Source organism: Crocodylus porosus, unplaced genomic scaffold (assembly GCF_001723895.1).
Source record: "Crocodylus porosus isolate Cpor-Errol unplaced genomic scaffold, CroPor_comp1, whole genome shotgun sequence".
Classification (NCBI taxonomy): domain Eukaryota; kingdom Metazoa; phylum Chordata; order Crocodylia; family Crocodylidae; genus Crocodylus; species Crocodylus porosus.
In genome coordinates, this window is record NW_017728923.1 from 10751329 (window position 1) to 10764571 (window position 13243).

At 40.9% G+C, this 13243-nt stretch overlaps 1 protein-coding gene across 14 annotated transcripts in view; it reads left to right on the top strand.

The window, feature by feature from the left end:
• RBFOX1 (RNA binding protein, fox-1 homolog 1) overlaps positions 1-13243 on the top strand; it is a 1970253-nt gene that overhangs the window by 1741539 nt on the left and 215471 nt on the right. The window lies entirely within an intron of this gene.

A 13243-nucleotide genomic window follows, 5' to 3' on the forward strand; every position in this document is an offset into this window, starting at 1 on the left:
AGACCGGGGACAACCATCCCAAATACAAGGTGTGACAAGCAAATGTAGAAAGGGAAGAGGATCAGAAGGGATCTGAGGAGTGTAGGACTAGCTCACAGGCAAAACTGTCATGACCACACTCTGGTTGGGCTATGTCACACTAACATAGCCCCAGTGTGGAACATGTTTCTTAACTGCCAAGAAGTCTTCTAGGACTTTGCAGTCAGGCTTTATTTGTTCAAATCATAATGGGTTTCCTGTTCTGAAATCAGTTACAGTTGGCCTTGTAATTTTTTGTGTTTTATGGCTTCCCATCATGCTTGTTAACATATGCTAAAAACATTATAAAGAAACACATGCAGATGGACCTATTATCCAGGTAAAGTCTAGAGTTTTGAGAGAGTCTTTGTGAAATTATCATCAGGGTGTAGCTGTGGATAGTTCTTTATGGGGCAGGGTTTTAATGGGACATGTTTTGACCAAGACACAACAATAATATTACTGTGCTAAATACTTGCATCTGAAGGAGAACATGATTATGTATATTTTGACTGCTAGCTAATATTTTGGACAGTGAATTTCTGGACTATTGGAATGTCAGGGGAATTATGTGGAATTGATGTCTTTGGGTTTGAGTCAAAGATGTTCATCTACATTAAGCTGAATCATCCAGTATGATAATGAACTTTGTAAAAAATCAATTCATTATATGGAATTTTCTAGAAATAAAAATGGGACACTTGGTAAACAACCACTGGGGAGAAGCATAAACTGTATTGGAATTGTTTCACTAATAATGCTAATTCATATGGATATCCGTGTGCATTTGATGCCATACAGGCACCTGAAAAATGCAATTAGAACATAATAGAATACAGTTTAGAACATAAAGCTCATAAAATATCGAAAGAACTTTTATTTGTGGAAGGGCTGACGAGAAATGCCCCACTTTGCTCCAGTGAGAAATGATACGTGCCAAATTTCAAATATATTCTCTAAATTAATCTTCCCTCTGGATTTCTTAGTACATTCCAGCTTACATATTTTGTCTGTTAGAATGTTGCCTTCTTCAGTGGAACTTTTCTTATTGTGTTTCTTGTAAAACACCAAGGTCAATACTAGTAATGGACTTAATGCTTGGTGCAAGTGAATGAAATGTCTTTTGGGTCATTGTATTAAATAATCAGTGAAATACTGGTCCCACTGAAGTCATTAGGAACACATCCACTAATATCAGTTAAGTCAGGATTTCACTTATCAGCTTTATTGCAGATTTGCAAATGTTATTAATAGTAAATCTGAAAATTCAAGTTCTTAATGAACTCCAGAAGTTTCTATATACTACTGTTATTTTCCTAGCAAACTGGGTATAAAATGTACCAAGCCAGAGTGGTAGTGGTTTAAAATCTCTTTGAATTGTTGTGAGACATGAATGAATCCAGCCATACACCTATGACTGACAGAAATGCAGATAAAAATCACACATAAGGTAGATGCATTTTTTTCTTTAAGAAAAACATCTTTCTTCAGTATGACTTGTAAGTAATGGACCCTTTTTTTCTTCTACCTTTTCTTTTTTACAGTAACTATATGATGTGCACCAGCTCCTTATATTTTGTTCTCTTCTAACTCCGGTAGCTGAGTCCAAATTATAATGCACTGGTGATTTTCCCCCTTGCTTCTTTCTCCTTACTTTCTTGAAGTCTCCTCTTTGTTTTGGCATCTTTGAAATTCTGCATGTTGATGAGCGTATCTGAACTGCTTTTTCAACAGAGACCATTTTCTTTAGATACAGTTTTGATTCTGAGGAGTTTGTCTGTTTTCTCTGATTGCCAGTAAGGTTCCACACCTCTTGGGCTTTTATTTTGGACTCCTTGTTAGTAAAGAAATCGTATGTTCACTCGGTTATTTTGCACAAATACATTGCTAATCCCTTCTGTAAAGTCAAAGGTATTGTACTTGGTGGCTTATTTTAGGGAGCCTGTTAGTGCAGTGCTTATTCATGTCAGTGATCCTTTCCTATTGGAGCATGGTTCCAGTGACTTCAGTGGGCCATATTTATAGAAATGAGGGCCATAGGGCTGGAAACTGTTGGAAAGTAACACAAACGTCTTACACACACACACACACACACACACACACACACACACACACCCCCCCTCCCCGGGAGCTCCACTCTGCTGACAGGGCTTTCAGCTAAGGGGCCCCTGGCCACACACCTTAATGGCATGATAGGAGCCAGCTACGACGTTATTCCACATATTTTGTGGAATACTTTGTATCTTATTTTTCTTTTTATCATGCGACTAATTGATTGAACATGTGGCTGGGGGACCATTTACAGCATGATTAACTAACTGTTAATCATGCCTTAACTGTAACATGTAGATATGGCCTTAGAGTCACATATATTTATTAACATATTATCAAATATACATTTTGTCTGACTGTCTTGTTGCATATTATGTTGTCAGTATCTTCATCTGTTTAGATACACACACCTGCTTAATTTTCAGCATATTAGTCCTATTAAAATTGATTTTATATGTGCAATCAATGAGACTTCAGATATGTAAATTAGGCAGTCGCATAAGCAGTAGTGACATCTGGGCTTGCCCTCTAAGTTTTTCATGATGCAAAGTTTTTGGGAGTTCTCTGGCACAAATTGTGCTATATTAGTAAATAAGCAAAAATAACAAATCCTTCCCCTAGAAATGGAGGGATTGAAAGACGAGAAAACCAAAAGGGAATATTTCCATTTCTTTTATTTTTCAAGCTGGTTCTAATGCTTGAATATTATTCTGAAAACTGTATATACTTTGAGAAAAAATTTTAAACAGTATTTTAGTTTGTAATTTTTTTAGAATGAAGTCACACTCCAGGTAGGGTTTATTCACATAGTCCTCCAAATTTCATCCTTGAAGGTGCTTATCATATTCCTTGAATTATGCTTATTGGCTACACTCTGTTCTAGGGTCTGTACTCATGACTTTTCTCAACTTTGGTGGGAATTATCCACTCACGTTTTAAAGGCATGCTTTGACTCTAATTCTATGTAGTACAGTAAGAGATAGCATAAGCAATTAGTGCCTGAACTTATTACATTTATCATCAATTTAAAATATTTCCATTATAAAAATATGGAATATTGCAGTCAAAGTAAAGATGTGGTAAACATCCAGCTGTTGTATAGGGCATGAACAAGTATTTAAATGACCTGATGTAGGTTAGATGGCTTACTGTGAGAGGCCTAAACCTGAGCTGGGTCTGCTTCCTAAAGGTGTTTGTGCAGGTGCCCTGAGGTAAGTAAATCGAGGAGAGTGAGCAGGGGAAGAAGCTGGCAAGGGCTGGCAAGATGGGAGGGGACTGGCAAGTTTTGCAGGGTGGGGTGGCTGCTCAGTCCAGGCGTGTGCTGGTCAGGGGAGTAAAAATATCCTGATCAGGGTAAGGGGGGTTAGAACAGCACAATGCTGGCTGGGGACATTTGCAGGTGTTGGTTGAGCTGGGTTAGCCCAGGGTGATCTAAAGTTAGCTTTTGTTGGATGAAAACTAACTTTAAACTGGGCACACCATTTGTAGGGGGGTTTAAGACCTGTGAATGTTTCTGTGTTTAGCCATTTAGATCACCCTAAGCTCAGTTACCCATAATGTCCTATTAAAGTGAACTTGGATAACCACCCTTCTCTAAACTTAATTTCATTCTGCACTAGTGAAACCTAAGTGTCATTCTGCATTCGTTTTACTTGGGGCTATGATATCATCAGATTTCACAAGCTAAGCAGCGTTTGATCACATTTGCACTTGAAGAGGAGCTATTCAGGGAAAAGGCAGCGCTTAAGGAAGTAGTATTGGTGATTCAGTGCATGGCCCTCTTCCTCAGAGTCAGTTCAGAATCAATACTTAGCCTGTTGTTAAGGGATACTGTTTTCTTGGGGCCCTTTAGGAGAGATGTAATGCAGAAGTCCTGGCCCCTTGTGATTATTAGGTAATTTGGCACATTTTATAAGAGACTGAACGTTAAACCCAGTGCTGTGGCTAAATTTCTGCTTGGTTGATTGCATCCTGAATGTCTAAAGTCTTCTAGCTTCAGATGAATATAATAATTTTCTCCTCTGATTTCAAATGATACAGATACTGCTGTTTTCTGTTATATTTACTTTTTCTACTTAAAAGTGGCTGAATTCTGTCAGGATTGATGTCTTTTATTTTGGTTTGTACCAGGCACACTGCAAAGCCCATTTTTTTAAACAGGCATTTGGGAAAGGCTAAGAATGGTGCAGGGTCAGCGTGAGAGACTGATTTCAGTTTTAATGTTTTGCCCAGGGAAGAGAGAGAGGGCTGTGGGTTGTGTTGGTTTTGCATCTTTTATAAGTTGTGGACAAGACAACTTAGATTTCAAAATGAACCAACTTCTGTGTTGTATTATCTAAATGCAAATGAAAGTAACTGAATAATGGCTAGAAGATTACCAACGCTAACCCCCGATACAGTTTTCACTCAGCCGTCTCCTTTGTTTCTTTGTTTTAGTTCTGCTATTCTTTGCTGTTCCTTAGGCTTATCTGTTTCTTTTGTTTTGTTTTTTGTTTGCTTGCTGTTCCTTTTTTGTTCATTTCCTTTCCCTTTCTTCTTTACCAGAAGGCTAGATGCTGCTTGGGGAAGGGGCCACTGGAGCAGGTTAGGTTCTTGTAGCAAACCATGTCATGGAAACAGAAGATTTAAGAGTGTGTTAAAGAATTGTAGTTGGATTTTTAATGACTTTTCACTGTGCTGAAGGAATACATTTGCAGAGGAGCTGGGTCATGCTTTTTGCTATTTTTGTCTCACTGAGCTGGGCTGGAATCACCCTTACCTCTAGCTTTGATGCTTCGTCCCCAGTTGGTAGCACGTGTAGAATATGGTTGAAACTGGCTCTCATAGACTAGGAAGTAAAAGTGACTCCTGCTTTCTTGTAGATCTTGGTGAATCTTGGAAAATACCTGTGACAGAACTAAAGCCAAAACTAACCATATCTATTGCTTCTCTAGACAGAAATACTCCTAGGAAACTTCTCAGCAGGGAAGGAGAGCAGGTGGAGGGGGAATGGGAATAGTTCCATTTCATGTGTAAACATTTGGGTTTCTAGAATGAAACTGCCTCCTACAGAACTGATTTCCCAGGGTTTTAGAAGTGTGTACTTTGTACTTATCAATGACCAGCTTTTATACTAAATGCAGGTGAAGTATTATTTTGTCTTTCTGTTCTCCTTCCATATTGTTGCCCATGCATCTTAGCCACCAGATGCTGGATTCTTAATAATAATTTGATAACCCTTGCAAAACATATCCTGCTGATGCTGGCTGTTGTGGTAGCAGGATTTGCTGGTTCATTCGTATTATTTGTTATATCTGGTCCTAACTGCTTCTCAAACAAAATATTCCAAGTGTCCCTGTTTCAACCCTCCAAGCACTTTAGAACCACAAAAGCAAGCAAACTAGTCAAATCCTAACCTGTGGTAGAGTTGAGAGATCAAAACTGACATTACAAATGGATAACATAATACCATGCTAGTACGGTGAGCCAGTATAATGACTTGGGAGTATACACTTTATTACTTCTGAGAGGCTTCCTTGCTGAGAGCACGGCATGTAAACTTTGTAACTAAGCCCCATGTATATTTCTTTGCTTATGCTAAAGAACAGTAGTAACATCTCGCTTGAGTGGCTGGATGTATTAACACAGGTTGTATGGCCGAGTCCTCACAAGTTGGATAGTGGAGCTGTGTGAAAACCCTGTTGGCCTGAAGCTGTTACGTAGACCAAAGTCTTGCTGATAACAGTTGAGGTTTTTGCCTATGTTAGGGGTCAGGCTCAGCCTCTTAATTAACAAATATAGATATGCTGTTTTTAACAGGTCCCTAATAACTGCTGAACACTAGCTTTAATCTGGTTGTGCCTTCCTGAGAATCTTGTTACATTACCTAGGGAAAGACTCCCATCCTTTCCCTGAGCCTATTGATATGATGACTTTGGCATTGCCCCCCCCCCGCTCAGCAATTTGACTTGTCATCTGTCAGTAGATTTCTGGGAATACAGAGCAGCTACAGAGCAGTATTGTTCCCAGCTTTTGTGATATTGTCATGAGTCTTAGAGTATTTAGTGTTTTCTTTTAAAACTGAAGCTCTTGGATCTACGTTATCACATGAAAACCCAAGTCTTCTTGCTGTCTCTCTTCCTTTCAAAGTAAGTTTCTAGGGAATTAGGGAAGTTAAAAAATGTGAACCTCCAAGACTCAACTCAGAGACAAAAAAAGACCCTGCAGTTATTTTGTATTTAAAATATTATGATTTTACACTCTTTATTTCCAATTTTTGAATGCATAAGATTGGCAGGACTGCTAATGCTAGTCCCAAAACTAAATGATAGGGCTAGAGCTAGCTATTATGCTGTCTTCTTCAGTTCTCTTACTGCAGTTGAATTAGATTTAAGAAGTCTTTTCAACCATGTTAATGCTGGCTAAGGTGCAGGTTAATGACTTTTGAACATGAACTAGCATCTTAGCTTGCATCTTGAAAAAAGTATCAGTGCCTTTTTGGCATTCAGACAGGGTTCATAAAATAGAAATACACCTCACTCTAGAAAAGTTACTTCTGACTTTGTCTTCCCTCATCAACACAAAATCGTGTCTCATCTGCCAAATAAAAGCAAACAATTGCAGGCTCCATGCCATCTGCTTGCTTAGTTGTGAAAGAGTTAAAAATATTCTATTTGAAATCATCTTGCATCTTATTTTTCCTAAGTTTTTCTCCGCCTGTTTCCAATTTTGTTTTTTTTTTTTTTTTACGTATTTCATTATTGATTTTTTCGTCTTGTGAAAGTCTTAACTACCTGTTGCATTCAAATTCCTTGGCTGTGCTTAGGGTTCTGATGTCTCAAAAAATTATTTAAGTCATATAACGAAGGAGAGAGATCAAAGGGAACTTTGCTACAATGAAATACCTAATTCTACCTTAAATTGTATTTGACCTTCTCTATCTTTGCTTCACATTATAACACTGTAATTACAATTGATCCTTATCTAGGTTGTGTGGGTTTTTGTGAAAATTAACTCCTATTTTCACTAAATCAATACTTGTAAGGCAAAAGTCAATTTACTTCTGTAGCAACTATGCCAGATTAGGCTACTGCTGCCTTCTCCTCCATATAAAAACATGCAAATAGTAGCTGATTGTTTGCAACTTTAATACAAGTTGTCAATTCTTCAACTCAACCACCCTTTTATAATCATAATATATCAGGGCAGGTAGCAATTAGTGCTTTGCCTAGTGTCAGGATTTAGAAGATGATCTGTGACCTTCTAGGCCATATAGACCCTGAAATAATTTAGGCTCTTGTTCTGCAGAAAGCCTGACTGTAAGGTCAGTGTGCTAGGGAGACTAGGGAACAGAATCTAACTGAAAAATGACAGGTCTGTAACCAAAGCTTGGAGGATGGACAGTTCATTCAAATGACCTCTTCCCCTCCCCTCCCCTCCCAGCTTATCAGGCTTGATATCCCTTGCACAATAGGTGGAGATACTCTCATGTATGACTGCAGACGTGCTCATCCTGCAGTATGGTGATTCTGTTTTATTTTGCAAGTAACATTCCCCTAAATCTCCATTTTCTTTACCCAATTATCATTTCTTCCTATTTCTACATTACCCAGAGTACCATAAATAGTATTATTTATGTTAAACAATCAGCTTATATATTTCTTATTGCCTTTCCCTGGCTGATGTGTAGTCCTACCCTGAAGTCAGCAAGGCAAGTGTCACTTAATTCAGTCAATTTCCATGGCTCTTTCATCAATAATTGTAAGGCAAAAGTCAATTGATTGTACAATGGCACTTCCTGGCTGACCTTAGGAATGAAAACCAATTAATACATTTCAAGCAGTATGTTAGGGCTTTATTACATGTTAATCTTAGGCAAATCTTGGAGCTCTTAACCCCTGGATTGTATACCTATTAACACCTGAAGCTAGTTTTAAGCACTCTTTAGGCAATTTAAAGTTACACCCTTCCAAGGCAGATTTATCTCTGCTCTGTGTTCCATTAATGTATGCCCACTCCCCACAGATGAGCCACCCAAGTTCAGTCCTCCAGCATCCCAGGATGCAGTTTCCCCTCCCCCCATATCCTGTTCTGTGTGAACAAACTTTCTACCCCTGAACTCTACTGCTCAGGGGGCAGTTCTGGCACAAAGATAAATAACTCCCTCCCCTGCTCCCTGGGGTGTAAACTCATGCACACAGAGTGCAGAGCACATGCCAGCTAGCCAGGTCACAGTGAATGGACAGGTTCAGGAGTAAGATCTGAGGGGTGGAAGGTGCGGGAACAAGGTAGGTGGCTGGATTGGGTTCTCTAGTACTGGGCCTTCCTTTCTTTGCCAGGCAGCGGCAGTGCATCCCCAAAATCACCTTCCCTCACTGTTCCCGGCTCCAAATCACCCTGGTAAGCATGACCAGCATCCTCTACACTCCAGTACTAAATCCAAATTTTATTAAAACATGAGTCCTCCTTTAATTTACTTCCTCTTTATTTCTTTCTAATTTTTTGTAAAGCTTTTTTATTAGCCTTCAGTGGCTAACTGCCTTCAATTCACACCCTTCCTCCATCCCCATTTCCTTTCACCTCACATTTCATTATCCACCCCCATCCTATTAACTTTTCACCTCTCAGCTTCATGTTCCTGCTGCCCTCCCCCAACCCATCTCTCACACATACATACCTAGAGCAGGGATAACAGCTATCCAGTTTCACCAGCTCAGTAGTGGCAGTTCACAGCTGCAGCTTCTAGTCATGCTCCTGCTTGCCAGATCTCTAGTGGAAACTCCCAGCTATGCGGGTGGGGACAGTCAAAGAAGGTTTTTAGCCTGAAGGTGTGACTGCTTGAAACTCAAGCTAGCACTAATACTAATCAACATTTGAGCAACTCAAAGTAGAACATGTACCAAGGCCGCATCATGCCAAAGACTAGGAATGACATGACAGACTTAGGTGATGTCAGAAAAATAGGTAGAGGACAAATTTAGCACTTAGCTGGAAGCAAATAGACACCTCTTTCTTTGGGAAAATAAATAAAATGTAGAGTGGGATGGAGGGGCTAGAAAAACTGTTGTGTAGTCCTTGGCTTTTTTGTGGTATGTAGATAAAGTTGATATCTAACATCTCTGAAGATGATGGCAATTTATAAATTATGTATACAAATAGAATGCTTCAAATTATATTTAAATGTGATATCGCTCAATGTAATACCCAAGCAACATACACACAATATCTATTTGATTATTTTAAAAGCATCACCTCTGAAATTACATTTACCATGGATCTGCCGATAACTGTATGCCTTTATCATCTCTTTTAAAGTTTCACCTGGTAACTAGATTCTATGTTAAACAACTTTTAGACGTGCAGAAACTAATTCATTAAATAAAAAACAAGCCGTATGAGGAGAGGCTGAGGGACTTGTGCCTCTTCAGCCTACAGAAGAGAAGGCAGAGAGGGGACTTGGTAGCGGCTTACTGTTACGTCAGGAGAATACATTAAGAACTCGGTGAACAGCTGTTCACCAGGGCACCTCAGGAGAAGACCAAGAACAATTCATACAAGCTCCTGGAAGGCTGCTTCAGGCTGAATTTAAAGAAAAAACTGCTTCACAGTCAGGATGTCCAGACTGTGGAATAAACTCCCTCCAGTGGTGGTGCAGTCACCTACCCTGGAAATCTGTAAAAGGAGACTAGACATTCACCTTGCTGGGGTCAGTGACCCCAGTTGTCTTTTCCTGCCTACTGCGGGTGGACTAGACCCAATGATCTACAGGGTCCCTTCCAGCCTCTATCAATCTATGAATCTATATATTTACTTGAGGTATGCAAAGGAAGATCTGATTCGGATTCAGCCCAAATTGGGGACAGTGATTCGATTCCTTGATTTGGATCACTGTCCCTGACTTGATTCAACCAAATCTAAATGTAAAAAACTTCTGGTCCACTACAGGGTCTGCCAGGAAGTGCACTGGGAGCCCCCCCACATGCTGCTCTCATCTGGTAGTTGGCTGCAGGGGGACCCTGGGTGCCCCCGCTGAGTCAGGAGTGCTTCTGGTCCGCTTCAGGGTCTGCTGAGTGCACTGGGGAGCCCCCCATGCTTCTGTGGGACACTCCATGCACCCCAGCATCTCAGCATTCATGAGCCCCTGTTACCTAAAGGTATGTAAAAAAAAGCATTTAAAGCTGCCTTTATGTCTGAATCTCTGAATCATTCCAAATTTCTCCAAATCGATTCAGAGGGATTAAAGGGTCCTCTGATTCTATTTGGATTCTGAGATTTGGCCGCCAAATCTCTGCCGAATCAAATCAGGGACCGAAGCTTTGCACAGCCCTAATATTTACAGCAGAATTCTGTGAAAGTATTATTCATTGTTCTTTTTTTCAGGGCAAGGGAAAGAAAGCAACACACTCTCCTATTTTTTCGTCTATGAGACCATGTAAAGGTTCTCTCAGTTTGTTACCTGAGTAGTTATTAACTACAAAAAAAAAAATAGCGTCAGCTAATTAAAGGATATCTTGATTTGTAAGTAATTTTATGAGGCATGTGCAGCAAATGCTTTCTGTTTACATGATCAGTGGTGAACACTTAGCTATATTGCATGGGACACACTTTTGCATTTACAGTAAATGCAAAACCTATCAGTGCATCTCCATTTTTACAACAGTCATCATTCTCTTCCCCCCCAATGACCCCACAGAATTAATGGATCCTACACATGTTATCATGAATGATGCATGCCCCCAACGGCTGGTGGGGGACGGTGGTGCTGGCAGTGGTGGGAGTGTGGCAGCAGTGGGAGCGCGGTGACAGTAAGTGGGGAGCTCCTGCAGATATCGCCATTGCTGTCGGCGGTGAGGGGGTGGGTGGCAAGCACTGGCCAGGGGTTGTCGGCTGACCACCTGCAGATACCACTGGCAGTGTCAGCAGTGGCCAGTGGTGATCGCTAACCGCCCGCAGATGCTGGGAGAGCAGATGGGGCAGCCATTGAGAGTGGGCGGGGGATGGGGCTGATTCAGAGATTTGGGACAGTGACTTGAATCACTGAATTGGTTGAATCTGAAGTGAATGCTAGTTGCTTCATGTGGGCCTAATAGGATAATATTAGGTCTATGTGAAGTGGCTAGCATTTGCTTTGGATTCAGATTCAGCCAATTTGGGGGACAGTGATTCGATTCAGTGATATGATATATCTCCAGAATATGATAGATCTCATCCAGTGTACTAAGTGGGAACTATGAACTATGAAAGTGACACAAGACTAAAACTACACCCCAGAATAAATGATCACAGGCAAAAGATTAAGAACAGAGACACATGAACATGTGTAGGACAACACTTTATGGACAAATCACTCCTTTTTTTTAACTTACTATCCCCATTTACAAAAAACACCTTCAAAAGACAATCTTAGGAATGTCAGTTAATAAACTGTCTGGACACTAAGAACCAAAGAATACTGACATTAGCTTCATGTCATGCTACTTGATTTCTGCTAATCTTTCTTCACACTACAGGTGATAATGATCCTCTTCCCTTTTGAAAGGTCTTGATCATCTGCTTTTCAAGGTAGCCTTTCTTCTGTGATTTGCTTGTCTGCTACACCTGAGAATTTCTCTCTTTTCCAGTTTTGAAGCCATGCAAGCTGTTTTCACTGCTTGCTGTGTTTGATTTTTCCTCAGACCTGAAGAAGAATGCACTCCATTCAAAATTGATACACTGCTTGTCTAAGCCTATTCCATTTATGCAGTTGGTCTAACAAAAAAATCACCCACACAAACCTTACCTCTTGCATATTTCCTGTCATGGCTATTACATCACTTCAACACTTGCTTTTCTATAATAATTCTATCCAAAAAGGATTATGTATTAACATGATGCTTCTTAAAAAGATCTGTATACACGTAAGGCCTTCCCTCCATTCCTTTTTGTGTATATTTCTATTTTTTAGTCACTTTTTCTTTTCTCCTTCTGTCTTTTTTTCATTTCTGGCTCTTTCTGTCTTCATGTCTTCTTCCCTGTTGTTTTATTACAAGTTGAATTTTCATCTTAATCTGTTCTTTTCCCATATATCTTTTTAAATACTCTTTCCTATCCATTTCTTTTTCCTTGATCCTACAATCATAATTAGTCTTTTTCTGGTTTCTTCCCTTCTTGCTCACCCAAGTCATAGTTTTTTCCTTCTTTTCTATTTCACTTATTGATGGTTACACTGTATTATAGCTTGGGCGGTCTTCAGAAAGAAGTATGCAGCTACTGAGTGAAACTCTTCTTTACAAAACACTCCAGTATTTGTAGACTTTGGGAAAATCCTGTTTACTTCTCTCTCTCTCACTGTTTGGCCATCACTACAGGGGCAAACATACATTTTGTATATGTTTAATAGCATAGAACAGTGGGCTAAAGTCATAGGTAGAGGGAGAAAAAAATTGGGGGCAGAGCTGAGCACGTACACGTGTGCACTTCCCCCCCAGTGGGAAACTCTGCGGGGAAAGGGCCATAGGGGGTTGTGGAGGAATCGGACTGGGACCAGGCAGGGATCAGAGCAGAGCTGGGATTGGGGCCGGGGCACACTGCACCCGCCCCTTCCCCCGCACCCAGGGTTGTTGCCTAGCACTGGTGCCCCTGCAAAATTACCCTGCCCCAACCCTGCATTGGCCCTGGCTGCCTCCCCGCATTGGCCCCGGCCCCACAACACCCAAAGGAGGCCAGAATGGGGCCAGCCTCGGCTTCACTGCTGGCCTGGAGGAGATGAAGCTCATGGGACCCCCATGCGTGCCCCACATCATCCCCAGGAAGAGCCTGGCACAGGCTCTGGAGGAGCCACGGGGCTCCAATTGTCCCACGACCTGGTCTGGTCAGGGCCCCATTCACCATGAAGGGGTCCCTGGCTGGGCCAGCTTGTGAGACAGTCAGAGCTGGAGGAATGAAATCAGCTGCGGTGTTCACTTTCCAGTCAACTTCCCATTCTACCACAATGACCCAAGGTAAATCGAAAGCAGCAGGCACCTAAAGGTAAGATACACAAAACCACCTCTCAGTGTAACAGCATGTCTGTAGGACAACTTGTTATTAAGGGAAACCTGATTTCCCCATAGTGACATCCTGTTCAAAAGGATTGGCAGTTTCCAAGCCGATGACTCGCGCTGCGTCACAATGAGGCTTGTCCCTAGGAAGACAGAATGGGAGGTATGTGGTGCTG